Source organism: Trachinotus anak, unplaced genomic scaffold, assembly GCF_046630095.1.
Source record: "Trachinotus anak isolate AG129_WGS33_773 ecotype Australia unplaced genomic scaffold, CSIRO_AGI_Tana_v1 ptg000005l, whole genome shotgun sequence".
Classification (NCBI taxonomy): domain Eukaryota; kingdom Metazoa; phylum Chordata; class Actinopteri; order Carangiformes; family Carangidae; genus Trachinotus; species Trachinotus anak.
The window spans coordinates 12,762,851-12,779,022 of record NW_027273856.1 but is presented as its reverse complement, the minus strand read 5'-3'; the positions used below and the strand labels follow the sequence as shown (position 1 = coordinate 12,779,022).

The following is a 16,172-nucleotide window of genomic DNA, read 5'->3' as shown; positions in this document are numbered from 1 at the left end:
TAGATACACAGCTCATCCACTGGACAGGATACTGGTTGTGTTCGTAGGAGACAGAGGTGTGAAGGTTATATAATTCCTCCACATGGTGGTGTGTGCATGTGTGTTTGATTGTGTGTGCACAAGTGTGTGTGTTTGGCTGGGGGAGGTGGGGGAGGTCTGTGTGGGTGAAAGTAGCAGAGCAAAACCATATGGAAACACCCAAATGTACGGTTCTCTCATCTGCCAAATGAGAGTAAGCTCAGTCAGGTGGGAACTACAAAGACAGGATATCATTAGTGAGGCTGAAGTCACAGCTATGGCATCAACACTGCTGGAGTGAGTCAGTATGAGAGCAGATGGTGGGAGAGGAGCTCACCGTGAAATACAAACACCAACCATCAAACAGTGCTCCTCCGTCCTCTCTACACTGAACCGTGATACTGACCGCTCTGCAAAGCCACAGTGTATTAGAGAGGATGAAGAGTCGGAGCCTGCTGCAGAGCTCCAAGGGAGGACATCACTGTGGCTGCTCATCAGTTCATCTCACCTCAACCAGGAATATAAAGAAATGTACAGCTTTGTTTAATGATGGGCCACTCTCCACCATCACATCACCAGGAAACAGTGATGCAGCCTGAACACCATCACATTCTCTTTTCATTAATACAGGTGAACTGGTTTTCATGGTTACTGGTCCTGCTGTTGAATTTGGTTTCACACAGACTGGAAGTTATTCATTCTACACAGACATAAAGAACAGTATATATCTGATAGAAGATGGTTGGAGATATTGATTTCAGATGGGTGGATGTAGAAGATCAGAAACACAACTGTCGAGCTACAGTGTTAGTGAGATCATGTTAATTCAGCCTAATTACTAATTAAGATCACAGTGTGATTTGTATTTGTGTTTCCTCTGACAATCGTGCGTCTAAAACTAACAGAGAAGAATTATTGTGAATCTTTGGCTGTAAAAACATACAGTGTTCATTGTGATGAGAAAACTAATGACACCAGTGACACGACTGAAACAAGCATCAGGTTTTAACCCTGACGCTGGTGCCTGCTGTGATGAGCCTGGTGTCTAGCTCGAGCTAGGTGAAATAGATGAAACAAAGCAATGAACCAGCTCAACTCTTACTAAGCGCCGAGGTAGCATGTTCTGACTGAGCTGACCAATCAGAGCAGGGGGGCATTTAAGAGACAAGAGCCTACGACAGATGAGTTTCATGAACTTTAAAGAAGCATGTAAACATTTCCTAGCAGACCCCTGAAATACAGACTCATGAAGTTAGAACCATGACGTTGGTTGTTGGTGAGAACCAGAGTAAATGTCTAAAGTTGGGCTCTGGATGTTAGTGGTGCTGTTCAGGTGTCGTCGGTGAGAACACCCACGAAGCAGTCTCCTGTCCTTTCAGTTCTCTTTATTTCCACTGTGCAGATCAGTATACATTAAGCATGTGGCTGTAGATAGGCGTGTGTGTGTGTATGTGTGTGATCTGAAAGGAAATAAAAGGAATTATTACTAACTTGTCTGTGTGCTAACAAATGCCATAGGCTTAGCTGAGAATCCTACAATAACACACTGCTGGTATAAATTGACTGAGTACAGTGAACACTACACCAATTGGCTCATACTACTCAAATTACACTCATATCACACAAAACACTCGTAACACGATCTATACAACCAAGGGTGCATCTGCCTTCGTTGTCAACTAAATGTCATAGCAATACAATGGAAAACATATGGCAAATGATGTGCATTTAGCTAGCACACTAATTGCTAGTATGCTAACTTCTATAATTCACTTTACCAACAATAAACTTGATCTAAATTAACTAACATATTGTGTTCACACTTACTTATCAGCAGAGAAACAGAGTTCAGCACCGCAGACCACAGACAATTCAAGCAAAGCACTGGAGGAACTTCGTATAAGTGTCCTGAACACAGCTGAACTGACTGAAACAGAGCTGAACAGAGTGTGGCTGCACTCAGATGACGGGGCCGAGCTACTATGTCATCAACAGGGAGACTTACATCGGTCGTACGTGAGGTGGATCAGTGAAGCTCCAGGTCAGTAGAGACCTTGGTGTCAGGACTCAGTTCTACATCTGTTTAATAAATGAAGGAGATCAGGTAAAGAGGTGAACTGAAAGTCAGAGTCAGAGCTAGTTAGACATGTTAGGGTGTTAGAGTTGTTAGGAGAGGAGCTGCTCTCTTAGGAGAGGAGTCTTCATCAAGGACTTGAAGATAGAGAGGGACGCCCCTGCTCTGATAAACTTCAGGAGCTGGTTCCATCATCAGGGAACCACAGAGCAGAACAGTCTGGACTGAGACTGTCTGTGTGCAGGGATGGTGATGACAGGCCACATTCATCAGAGGAACACAGTGGAGGAGAAGGAGCATCAGACTGAATGACTGAGTTCAGACCAAACTAAAGCTCAGTTCATGACAGTGTGAAGATTTAACTTACTCCATGCTAAATGTGTCAGTCTGCTTCAAACTGGTTTGTATCACATGTCATCTGACTAGAGTGTTTCAACCTGTTAAACCTTTAGCTACAGGCTAAACAAGCTAGCACCTGAACCAAACATGCTAACACATTATTCAACAGTTTAAAACACCTTCATCTGTAAACCTGATGAGAACGACCATTGAGACTCACACACATTTAAAGGATAATGTCACTTACATTCTTCAACCCGTTCAAGACACTGTCATCCATAAACCAGCATCTGAATGTCAACATGGTCTTGAACATCACTTTGACCCAGAACAGGACAAAGTTGAAATTATTTTCCAGGTCATTTTACTTTTTCTCTCATTTTTCCATGTTTCCATGACTGTTTTCCAGGTTTTCCAGGACCCATGGGAACCCTGTACTAGTTTGATGGATCAACATTTTGGTCCAGGTTTACCTTCAGTCCCTAAAAGGACCATTATACACTGCAATCAGCAGGTTCTCCCTCCCCCTCCCCCACCCGTGGGTGCACTTCAGGACTCCAGGTTCCCCTTTTTGTCTTGGCTCAGTCCTGGCCTTTTCACAGGGCAACCCCCTATTGTGAAGTTACTTAGATATTCTGGATACATCCTTACACACACACACACACACACACACAGACACACACACACACTATAACTGTTTCACTGCAGTGGATCTTTACAGCCAGACAAACAGGGCTGAAGCATGTGGAGCAGTGGAGGCTGCTGCAGGGCCTCAGATCAAGAAGGATTCAACAATGGACTCTTCTTCTGTGGCCCCGTGAAGGCCCCCCCCCCCACAGAATGACTTCTAACGAAGCAGATTGAGTTATTGAGGCTATAAATACACAGATTGTCTGTGGAATAACATTTGTAGAGTGGATAAGGGAGAGTCTGTTCACTAATGTGTGTGTGTGTGTATGTTTGTGTGTGTGTGTGTGTGTTTGTGTGTGTGTGTGTGTGTGTTTGTGTGTGTGTGTGTGTGGGAGGGGGAGCAGGTTGCTGCCTGCCTCAGTTGGTATCATGTGAATGTGCATGGAAGATTGTGAGGATACAGAGAGATGATCAAGTTGTTTGTGTTTGGTTACCTGCAGGAGCTGCTGTGATATTCACTCACACTGTTGTCTCCAACAGTCCTCCAACCAGTCCTCCAACCAGTGTCCAACCAGTCCTCTAACCAGCCCTCCAACAAGTCTTCAACCAGTCCTACAATTATCCTCAAACCAGTCTCTAACCAGTTTGCCAAACAGTCCTCCAACCAGTCTCCAATCAGTCCTACAATCATCCTCCAACCAGTCCTCCAACCTGGTCAACCATCAATTCTCTGATACGATCCATAGCAGTGTCTCCTGAAATATCACCCCTACAGCAGCAGGTGTACCAGACCTTGGTTGTCATGGTTACAATAATAAACACAGACTGTACCAAGAACAATGTACCTACAATTTGGTAACCTGCATTGCCGTGGTTACTATAATAACGGTCATGGCTTGGTTAGGTTTAGAAAAGATGGTGATTTGGGCCAAAGTAAGTACTTCCTCAACATTAGATGATCTTTGTTGTCATGGTTACAATAATAACAATGAACGGTCATGGACAATAGAAACAACATAAACTGCTACTTTCACATGAGAATCAAACACGGCTCTCCTGAGTCAGTTATGTTGACCCATCCATCCTCCCCAACCTCCTCCTGATGTGGAATTTGTCGCTCTGTAAACTACGTCACTGTATTTTTCCCTTTGCTCCTGTCATCATTACTACGACCACTAGATGTCTGCCTAGCAACAAAACCTAACTAGTAGTCATAATAACCTGCTGACAGACGACCTGTGGGCTCGTTTTTGCTCTAAGTCAATTAGTCATTATTTTATTATTGTATACTGTGGCATTTTGTCCTAGTTTATCATAGTGAGGCCTGGTGTGTGTGGTGCTGTCATGACAAGACCATTTTCTGGACTCACTAACACAGTGAGTCCAGAAAATGATCTTGTCATGTGACCTGACGGACTGGTTGGTTTGTTAAACAAAACATCTGGGAGAGGGCTGGTGATTGGATGAACCATCTGTCTGTCATATGACGTAGTAGGAGAGCTGTCTTAGCAGCTTGTGAAGCCATTAACATGTTGGTAGATGAACCCTGTTGTCTTTGTAAATAACTTTCTCCTCCTTTATGGTCAGTGTTGTCATGTTATACTGTATCCTCATTTAAAAATACTGCAACACTTTGTTTGTCACCTTAATCTTATCCAATCTTATTGTGTGAATATCATGGTGTAAACCTTATCTGAATCTAAATGGATATCTGTTGAGCTTTGACCACCAGAATCACACAGAGCACTGAGGGTCAGACGGATATACTGCTCAGTGGAGAGAGACACCTCAGAGGAGGTGTTTCAGTTTTTCCAGAGACAGTAGACGAGGATGTGATTGGCTGTTTACCTAAAAACAACCTCATATTAACAAACTGGAAGAAGCTGGGCAGTCACAGGTCATCCTGACTCACCTGTTGGGATGAACAGATGTTCCAGATGCTGGGAACACAAGAACTTCTGGATTACATTAACACGATCCTTCACTTTTCCCAGTTGAACATTTCAACACACACCTACCAGGTATAGTCTGTTCTGACAGAGCACCATGGCAACACAGTCTGTGAATGATACAACACACACTTTGACCTCCTGTAGTGGATGCTGGGAATGGTTTCGGTCTGGTCTTCACAGACAGATAATGTTTTCTGTCTCTGTTGTCCAGGGTGCTCACTGTTTCACTGATGTTCACAGCTGTCACATGTGATGTCACAATGATGTCATACTCTGCAACGATGTCATACATTATTGGACCAGCAGGAAGTTTAAGCTGCTGGATGGGTGGAGCCCCTGTGACCTCACCCTTAGGTTTCTGAGGCTCAGAGTGAGCTGCTCCACTGTCGCCATCTTGGCAGTGCCTGACTCCGCCCCTAACTCCCAGCGAATGAACAAATGGTCAGAGAAGTGGGGGCATGTGTGGAGCTGAGATTGCATATGCTCACCCACCTGTCAATCAAAGAGTTCTATAAAATTCATCCCGTACAGTTGTCATGAAGGAGGAAATTAGCTCTAAAAACCAGAACAGTTTTTGTACCAGGCTGTAAACATGTTTCTTTCTGCTCTAAAGTTGGACATTTGAACATGGGAGTCTATGGGGACTGACTCACTGCTGGAGCCAGACTCTAGTGGTCATTAGAGGAACTGCAGCTTTCAGTGGCGTCGTCATTGAGGTTGATGTTTGGTGCTGACTCTGGTTCAATGTCCAGTGATTCTGAAGATGCTGAACTAACTACATGAGGGAATAAGACAATCAGAAGCAACTGAAAGCTCTGGAAATAGCTAGTAAATGGACCTTGATTTTCTTTGGAGGACAACAACAGTTTTTGATTAGTTTTTTAACATCAGCACGATGACACAGTTTGTTTAGCTTATGAAGACAACTGCTGCCGACCAAAGTATTTACAGACCAATCAAATAAAAACAAGTACATTTACATTTGTCCTGTAGACATCCACTTTGCATATCCTGTGAGCTTCTTCTCAGAAACATCATTTCATGGGTACCGCAGAGTTTCCCAGAGACCCCGTCCTGTCTCTGTCACAGCCGGTCATACATTAAAATAGTCAGTGGTGAGGTGAACGTTAATACATGTGAAAACTGTGAGGTAACACTTCAGCATCTCGGTGCAGCGTTCCTTTTATTCCTGTTGCACAAATGTTCCATTCTGTGCTGCAGTGATTAGAAGACTGAGGCAAATAAATTGGGATTTACAGGTTTGGCAGCCACGTCCCAAACTCACAGTGCAGATGTAATGTGGCTAAACCCGCATCAATAAATAAAGCAAGAACTTCATGGGGACTAGTTAAAGGAATCACAGTTTTGTTTCACACCATTAATGTTTCTATTTTTAAGTGAATGTAATTTCCCCCAATTTAGCTCCCTGTTAATTGGCAGCACATGTGCTGAGGTGTTAATCCAATTAGAGCAGCAAATACCACTGAGAATGTCACACTGGGACCTAGTCTGGGGCTCAGCACTAATAGTATAAAGTGATTGCATATTATAGCTGATTTGGTTTGGCAAGTAGCTGCTTTCAGCTGCGTGTCAATAATCTGATGTTATCCCCTCTGCTTCCTTTCTGCTCGTTAGTACTGATCTAATTAAAACCTGAGCAGAGACACATTGCGAGGCTCAGGACCTGGACAAACAGGCTTCATGAAATCATCCTGTACCCGGCAGAATTTAAGCGTCACATGTTTCTCATCAGTGTGAACCATTGTCTTCAGACCACGTGGGGCCCTCGTGGCTCCTAACTGTTACTGTACTGCTACTGATTTGACTTCAGGTCACATGATGCCTCCATATTTCTCTGTTACTTTTTCCTCCTTGGTGGTTTTTAGCTCTATATTTGAACCAGATTAAGCATTTTAGTCAGTGGACATCTGGATCTGAAATTACCAAAGAACCAAGCTGAGGAAATGTTAGACAGTTCAGCTCCATCAGAGACATCCTGTGTCACTTTAAATGTGAAACTGTTTGGTTCAGTGTTTTTACAGGTTCTAATCAGCTGCTCTATTTGTTGGGGAGAGAAGGAGACCTCTGTGGAGACAATGAAGGATCCAAACCAGGGGAAGACTACAACTCCCATGATCCAACACTGCTCTCACATCTGCAGCCAGGTGATTGTCCCTGGACTGGTACAGTCTCCTCCTGCAGCTCTGGGTCAGTGGTGGTGGTGGTCCTTTGTGGTCCTCTGTGGTCCTGTGTTGTCCTCTGTGGTCGTCTCCTCTCCAGCAAACTATTTTTCAGTTTGGTCCTGTTTATCATTGCTACGTCTCTCATGGTTTAAACTGTGTGATGATCTTCACTGTGTCTTAATCAGCTTCCTCTGCTGTTACCTTCACTCAGACTGTAACTGTCAGCAGCTGCTTCACAATGACCACAGCAAACCAACGGGAATGTTAATGTTCTGATGTACATCCTCCCTCATGGCGTCTCCCCACCCACATGTGACACGTTCTGCGGTTGAACAGAGGAACCGACAGGAAGAGAAGAAAGAGGGAATGTGTAAAAAAGGAAGAGAAGGACGTGTAATTACAAGTTTCATCTGCAGCAGCAGAGCTACATGCTTGTTTAGTGGTGGGAGGGTTTGAATGTGCATGTGTGTGCAGTGTGCAGTGTGTGTCTGTGTGCAGTGTGTGTGTCTGTGTGCAATGTCTGCGTGTGTGCATGTGTGTCTGTGTGCAGTGTGTGTGTGTGTGTGTGTGTGTGTGTGTGTGTGTGTGTGTGTGTTTGGGCAGGGACGTTTGGTTTGTTTTATATCAAACCAGCGGATATGCACAATGACTGTGTGACATTCATGCACTTAACAGACTGTAAAGGTTGTGTGTCCCCAGCAGTGCGGGAGGCAGCGTGGCGCTCAGGGCTTGAGTGGTTCTGTATATTTACATGAGCTTTAAGTGATAAATATCTGACCATGGCGATGCTCAGGGGGGTGACCTCCTCTGATGATGCTGTTTCAGGATCAGTGGGTATCAGAGGGAGAAGTCCTTCACCTCCTAACAACAGTGTGTTTGTGAAACGATCTTTGCTGGGGATTCCTCTCCCTCACAGGGGGGGTTTGTTCCTGTGTGACAGCGTTAGACTAATGAGCAGCTCCCACAGAAAGCCACTGTGTTGAATAATTGACTATAAACACTCAGGGAATGTTAATTAAGCCTCTCACAACCAAACAGATCCAGTGGGTAATTTTGTGCTCAGTGCTCACAGGGAAACCTCAAACGGCTCAGTCTGTGTGAATCTGGTGTTAATGCCCCATCACATGCTGAACAGTGGCAGCACCATGTTCTGAGCACCTGAGTCTACGTGTGGACTTGTGCTCGTGTTCATTGCATCACACAACCTGACGTCACAATTCAACAAAACGCTCAGAGTCTTCATACCTTTGTGTGTTTTGTCTTATACAGTTCTCACTTTCAAAAGTTTCACCTGCTCAGAATCAGAACCCAGTACAGTGCAGGTGTGTGTGTGTGCTCACATTTCAGTTTTTTAATATAATGAACCAGTTCTCATTCTGTTGTCATGAGACAGTGACTCAAACATGTAAATATTCACAATTACAGGTTGCTTTTACCTTTTTGCTTTTTTTTTGGGGGGGGGGGTCTTAATCAGGAGGGCTCATACCCCTCTCCCCTCCCAGCACTTCTCCAGACAAACAGTCTATCACAATCTTTTCTAACTATTAGTTTATTGACTGAAGTGACTCACCTGGACAAATGGGGGCATGTTGGAGAGATTCTCCAGCTTAATGTGAAAATGCTGCAGAAGTGATATTTAGGAGTGTACACACTCCTGTGGGCTTCAGAGGGTTAACAGTGAGTGTCAAAACTGGAGATGAACAAGATTTCTTATTCAAAGGCTTCATGACTCTTCATACATGTACAGAGACATAAAGAGAAAGGAGGAAGGGATTGGATCAGTTCTTAGTATCACCTGATACACAGGTCCAGGTATCAGAATCTGTATCAGGACAGAACCAGTCACCTCCTCCTGTCTCCTCCTGCAACCAATCAACTTACAGGAAACATGGCCACAGTCTCCTTCCTCAGTTACAGTGTTGATTAATGACCAGAGGTGTTTCTTTGCTGAACATTATGATGTTGCAGTGACCTTGACCTTTGATCTTTTGGATATAGGTTGGGTCAATGGATCCAGACTCTGACCCTACCATCTGATCCAGATCCATCAGACCAGGTCTTCAGCTGTCCAGTACTGGTGAACCTGTGTCCACTGCAGCCTCAGCCCCATTCTCCTCTGACCTCTGACCTCTCTCATCAACACAGAGCTGGTGCTCCACTCTGAGGTAAAACTGCAGGTCAGACGGAGGTCTGGGCCCAGACCTGTAACCTATAGATCATTGAGATTTATTACAGCTTTTCTAGCCATTACCGCACTGGTCATGTGACGCTGCTTAGCCAATCACTGTGACTGGAGTCAGGGAGTGAGATACACATGGGGGAGGGGAGAGGGGTGCTCAGAGGAGAGGCAGGAGTCAGAAAGAGAAGAATGAAGAGAGGAAAGAAAGAAAAGTTTGAGCTGTTCAGATTTAAAAATGGAGTCAACAAAGAAGAAGAAAAAGGGAAACTACACTTTTTATTTCACTTTTGTAAACTCAAGCTCTTTATTATCACATATGAACACTTGCACAGTTTCCTTCCCCACATATGAGATCAGACTATCATTATTATTAGTTGGTGTTTTTAGGGATGTGATGGTCAAACTGAAATAACACCCAGGTTCTAATGAGGGTTTTGTTTGTCCCAGCTGCAGCTTTGTCACTCTGTCTCTGTGGTTACAGCAGACTCCAGGCCATCTTGGAGAAATCAACTAATCCTCTCCTTCACTCTCTCTCTCTCTCTCTCTCTCTCTCTCTCTGTGTGCGTGTGTGTGTTTTTGTAGATGTGTGTGGAAGGAGCCAGGGTTTGGCAAAAAACACTTTCCAGCAGAGGGCCTTCTTTTATCATCTTTAGAGAGTAAAATTAAGTTCTTCAGCAGGCTAAACACACACACACACACACACACCCACCCACACACACACACACAAACACACACACACACACACACACATTACTAACCACATCGTTGTTTCTGATGATGATGTTGCCCAGATGTAAAATGAACACAATAAGACAAGAGACAGAAGAGAGTGTATTTATCTTCTTGTTTTATTTGTCCATATCACCAAAGTTTGGAAACTCCCGCTGCATTTGGGTGCGCCGCTCCTGGTCCCACGTGGGGGAGGCCCTTCTGCCCAGCCAATCAGGCGTGGCGCGGGTCACGTTCAGCTCGTGAGGTGAAGTGCCAGCGCGCTCATCTCAGCTACCTGCTTCGCAGACAGAGAAAAGAGGAGAGAAACCCCAGTAAAACTGTGGAAAGAGGAAAAAGAAAGCCAGCGCACTTACCCACTCGAAGTCCGGAGCCGAGTGACCACACAAAGGAGACGAGTCACGTCGGTAAGACGAGTTGTTTATCTGGAGAAAAAAAGTGTGTTAGCACTTACCGTCGTCGTCCATGCTAATGCTAGCTGTGTGCCTAACAGGCTAACTACCTACCTTCCATCCGGAGAGCCGCTGCAGCTCCGACATCGGCGTGCTCGGCTTTGAAATACAGAGCAACGGTGAGAAACATTCCTTTAGCTGCTCTGATGCTATTTCTCTGTGGTTTCTCAGTGTGCTGAAAGAGAGCAGTGGTGATATTAAAGGTTATGAGAGTGAACTGAAGTAAATAATGGTGCAATATTTTGAACATGTGCATATTGTGTTTATTATTTTATGCCGATGTATGAAGGTAAAAGGGAGGTTTGTTTTATTTTCCTAAAGCCAATTTAAAAGGGAATGAAAGTAATTTGGTAGATCATATGATGAAAGTAAAATAATATTTTGTTTTATAATATGCAGGAATTTATTTCATTTCACTGTGAGTTTAAAGTTGCATAGAGGGTAATTTTTGGTGCATTTTCTCTCGCATAAATAGGCCTATAGTGTTGGAGTAATTAAGCACACTTCTTTGATACCTCTAAAACAAACTCAATGTGTATTTTCTATGTATTTGCACATGATTAACGGTTGTAAACGGTTACTTACCGTAAATATTATTGAAGTACTGTTCACATGAACGGATAAATATGTGAGCACTTGAATACTTAGTTCTCATATTTGATACACTTGATTATTGAATGTTGTACAACTAAAAACTAAAAACTGAAGCTTTGAGATTTGATAAGATTGAAGATTGACATGTAAGGTTTGATGCAATATGTTGATTTTTGACATTTAAACCTTTAATGATGCATCTGAAAATACAATGTAAATTATATGACCTTGTGTATAGGTCAGGTTTTTAAGAGGACGGGAGAAAGTCCTAAGGACCAGGACGAGATTCCGGTCGTGACAGATGGCGAGCCAACCACTTTGAGGAAGAATCACCACAAAGGAGATACAAACGTACACACTCACACCCATACATTCACATTACACTCCATTGGACCTTTAAAATCAGGTGCACCTGCAACAACTCTTATTTCTAAGGGCCCCAACGTACATTTTCTTTTATTTTTGGTAATTCTGGTCATTATTTTATGGTTTTGTACAAATTGAACATTTATCTGTCAATTCACTGTAAAAAAAAAAAAAGAGTGGCTACTCAACAGTAATTACAGTGCCTGTCTCATTATTGTTGCTCAACACATTGGCTCCTTACGAATTTAGTGTCTTCTGATCCTGGCCAGAGTCTTATAACTACTCCAAGTTGTTATTGTACTGTAATATCTCAAAGGAGTTTTAAATCAACTCTCCACCAAGACAGTCACTCTAACGACTGTCGTTGGCACATGGAGCACAAAGGGAACCAATGACATCATCAGCCTTGTGAAAACCCCTCCCAGAGGTTAAATACCTGGGTCTCCACACCAGATAGTTGGACCAGTCCCAGCCTGGTCAGGTGCGGGAAAGAACTGATGAAGCCTCTTGGATGAGAGGTGAAACGTCTTCCTAGACAAATAACCAAGTCCGGTTGCTTTCGATTTAAAACTCCTTTGAGATACTATGACCTGGACAAATGAGAATATTCACAGGCTTATACTGTAATACACTTTTATACCACTAAAATTGGTTACAATGATCTCTTCAGAGTTAAAGAGAAATTCTGATAAATGTTTTATTAACACATAGACATGACCCACAAGTCAGGTGAGTGTTCCTGTAGATGTCAGTGTTGGGATCTCAAGCCATGAGTTCTGAGAAGAACAATGGAGAGGCCTACATGTCCCCCAAAAAGCCTGAGTCTCAAGCCATGCATCCTGAAGGGAACAAAAGGGAGGCCTACATGCCTCTCCAGAAGCCTGAGTCTCAAACCATGCCTCATGGAAAGAACAAAGGAGTGGACTACATTTCCCTCCATGCTACGGAGCCAAAAACACCCCGACAATTCACACCTATGTGTAAATTGGAGTTTGAAAGAAAACTCAGCAACGGCATTGGCCGAGGCCAGGCATTCTCAGCAGGGATCCCCTGTGATGTCACTCAGGTGATAAAAGTGGCGCTGCGACCCTCCTCCTTCCCGTGCACCAGTTACAGTAGAGAGCTACTCCAGCTCTCTCCGTGACTCAACTGCTGAAAGGGAGCAATCTGCAACATTTGACCTTTTTTCACAACTTCTTAAAGCCCAGGTCACAGTCTTCAACTCAAGGGCCAAGCGCACAGACTGCTGTTGTTTGTTTCCTTTTCTTTTCAGATCCGACGTAGATCGCTGTGCAATCAGCTGATTTTATGTCTGTGAGGATGAGCGCCGACTTTGTTAAGGACAAAACAAAGTTCACCGTCCCTCATCTGTGATCTTCCTGCTGCCGCCGAGGAACTCATCACTGTCATCGCCAGGAGAGTGGGACACAACCCGCCGAGCTCCCAGCCAAGGACCGAGCTGTGGAGAACCACAGCGGACTTTCTTGTTTAACTCCGAAGGATCGGGGCAACTCACAGTAAGAGGCTGATGCTGGGCAAAGACACAATTAGTGTAGCGTGTTTTATTTTGCTATTTTACTTATAAGTGCTGCATATCCTGTTGTTTTAGATCGTTCACTGTGATCAGCTTAATAAGCCAAATATCGCTAGTTAAAGGACCAATATCCGACCAGACGAACTCCGGTTCTCTGGCTCCGTTATTGTGTAGTGATATTGTGGTGATTATTAACTGTGGTGACGATCGCTTGTGGACTCTTTCCTCTCTTCACCTCTATTCCCTCTCTTTTCTCCCAATCACACACCTCATCTACCTACACATCTCACCCACATTCAGGCTGCCCTAGGGTGTGGTCGCGTCATACACGTAAAGCTCAAGGGCCCCTCCCTTTGTTCTCGTTGAGCCCTTCACACTCTGCGGCCAGCTGCCATCTTGGCTCTAGCGAGTACCTCACGCAGCCGCCATCTTGGTTCCTACTGACACGTCACTCACGTGACTTCGTCACCATCCTCTCTCTCTCTCTCTCTCTCTCTCTCTCTCTCTCTCTCTCTCTCTCTCTCTCTCTCTCTCTCTCTCTCTCTCACTCACTCACACACACACACACACACGCGGTTGTTACATATGTGTTTTGCCTGTATTTATCTAGTTAGTAACCAATGTTTGTTTTAGTTATAGTTGAATTATAATCGGTTTAATATTAAGTAATGTTATTTGTAATAATTATTACTCTTATTAATAAATCCTGTTATAATTTAACTCGTCATTGTCTGTGATTATTGTGACTATATTTGATAACAGCTGGATTCACAACAGTCAGTGCTCGAATTTATCCTTCAACCAACCTTCTGAGACTGTATTTTGAGCCATCAATTTGGTCATTGGTCCCTGGTGACAGGGTGGTGCCCCGAGGTTACTACTTGTAGTAAACATCTATATATATATTGGTGATTATCACTGATAATCATTAATATTATACGCCAATAACTAAATTGCCCCTACCTGTGCCCCAACATCAGGCTGCACCTTCATAAACTTGCGGGTCCCTCTGACACCATTCTCTCCCTAGACTAACATCAGGCTGAACAACAGGGACCCAACTGGTTTGACCTTCATTTGAATGACCTGCTCAACTGTCCAGCCACCATCATTGTTCATCTACTTTCACTAGTTTTACCAACAGCCACTGATTAATAATCTCCCTGGCTTCAACTTGACCAGTCCACCAACCAGAACAACCAATCCACCAACCAGAACAACTAGTCCTCCAACCAAAACAACTAGTCCACCAACCAGAACAACCAGTCCACCAACCAGAACAACCAGTCCTCCAACCAGAACAACCAGTCCTCCAACCAGAACAACCAGTCCACCAACCAGAACAGCCAGTCTTTCAACTGGAATAACCAGTCCTCCAATCAGAACAACCAGTCCTTCAACTAAAACAACCAGTCCTCCAATCAGAGCAACCATCAATCCTCTGATTTAACCCACAGCAGTGTCTCCAGAAAACTTTCCCATACAGCAGCAGGTATACTGGACCTTGGTTGTGATGGTTACAATAATAAATACACAGACTGTACAGAGAGCAGTGAACCTACCTACGTTGCCATGGTTACTATAATAATGGTCATGGCTGGATTAGGTTTAGAAAAAGATGGCAATTTGGGTTAAAATAAGTACTCCCTCAACATTAGATGATCTTTGTTGTCATGGTTACAATAATAGCAATGAACGGTCATGGACAATAGAAACAACATAAACTGCTACTTTCACATAAGAATCGAACACCGCTCTCCTGTGTCATATTCCTGTGTTTTGTTGACCCATCCATCCACTTTGTCGCTCTATAAACTACGTCACTGCACTTTTCCCTTTGCTCCTGTCATCATTATTACGACCACTAGATGTCGCCTAGCAACAACAAAAGTCAGTGCATCCATCTCTTGTAATGTGAAGGATTTCTTGACCAAATGCAAAAAGCACAAACAAAAACTGGTAGGTATGACAAGAGTTTTAATCAACACAAAACGTTGAAAAAAATGTACAGAAAACTCTGATAATCCAAACTAAGGTAATTCAGTATACTGTCAAAACTCAGGACTATGAGGAAACACCAGGAGGACTGAACAGGAACAAACAAACAAACTGACAAAGACTGATGCTCTGTCCCAATATATAGAATATTACAGCGTAAGATCAAAACTACAAGAGGGGGACGCCAAAGGGCTCAGTGGATTCAAACCCTGATCACTGCAGCAAAGACTCAGGGTACCTGCTCTACCTGGTGAGCCACCAGCCACCTTTGCACTCTGAGGCTTCCACAATTATTAATGGACAAATATGTCACATTAGATTAGATTAGATTAGATGTGCTGGAATATGTTGACCAGAGATATGGGAATAAAAGTTATTAGAAAGTGTAGATTCCAGCTGAACTTACAGCAGGTAATAAACCATGCCAGGCTGGCTAAAAAATAAGACAGTGTCCCTGTGTCCTCACACCATTCAGCAAACTCTGATTAACCGTAGACAGCAGCACAAACAGCTGCACTGTCTTTGCGTTCACTCTGCAGCACAGACAGACTGTGATGGGACAAGGGCACAGAGGGCACAAAGACCCTCATCTATAATGCTGGGATCATGACAGGGCATTGTTAAAGTGTAGTAATGGTATTGATCCCTGAGCACAAACTGTGGAACAGCAGAGATGATCAGGATACAGGAGGTGGATGTGGGCTACAGGAAACACAGACGTAGAGGCTGTGAGTGTCAGGAAGCTCATCTGTGACATCAGAGATGCAGTTCTGAGGTTCCCAAACTGGACACACTCCTCAGCTCGGGTTGAAGACCTCATGGATTGATATTTCTTGCATTAAAAGACAAAATCCATGTTGTTGCACTGTTTAGGACCAGTTTCAAGTTATTAAGTTGTTCCTGAAGGAGGTTAAATGAAAGCTGTAGAATCTGCACAGGAATAAAGGACCATGTCATCTGGTACTGACGGAAGTTACAGTTGTACAAAGAAGAAGTTAAATTGTTTCTATAAACAGTAAATAATTTTGGTCCAAAGAAAGATCCCTGCGGAACTCCCTTTGTAAAGAGGACTGAATGTCACCTACCCTGACACGCTGAGTCCATCAGTACATAACTCCAGAACC

General features: G+C 43.7%; 1 long non-coding RNA gene across 1 annotated transcript; it reads left to right on the top strand.

The window, feature by feature from the left end:
• Nucleotides 1-10,183: 10,183 nt before the first annotated feature.
• On the top strand, nt 10,184-13,556 carry LOC139621663 (uncharacterized). Its single transcript, XR_011691041.1, has 3 exons — nt 10,184-10,511; nt 10,598-10,675; nt 11,389-13,556. It is a non-coding gene; the product is annotated as an uncharacterized lncRNA (long non-coding RNA).
• The last annotated feature ends 2,616 nt before the right edge of the window (nt 13,557-16,172 follow it).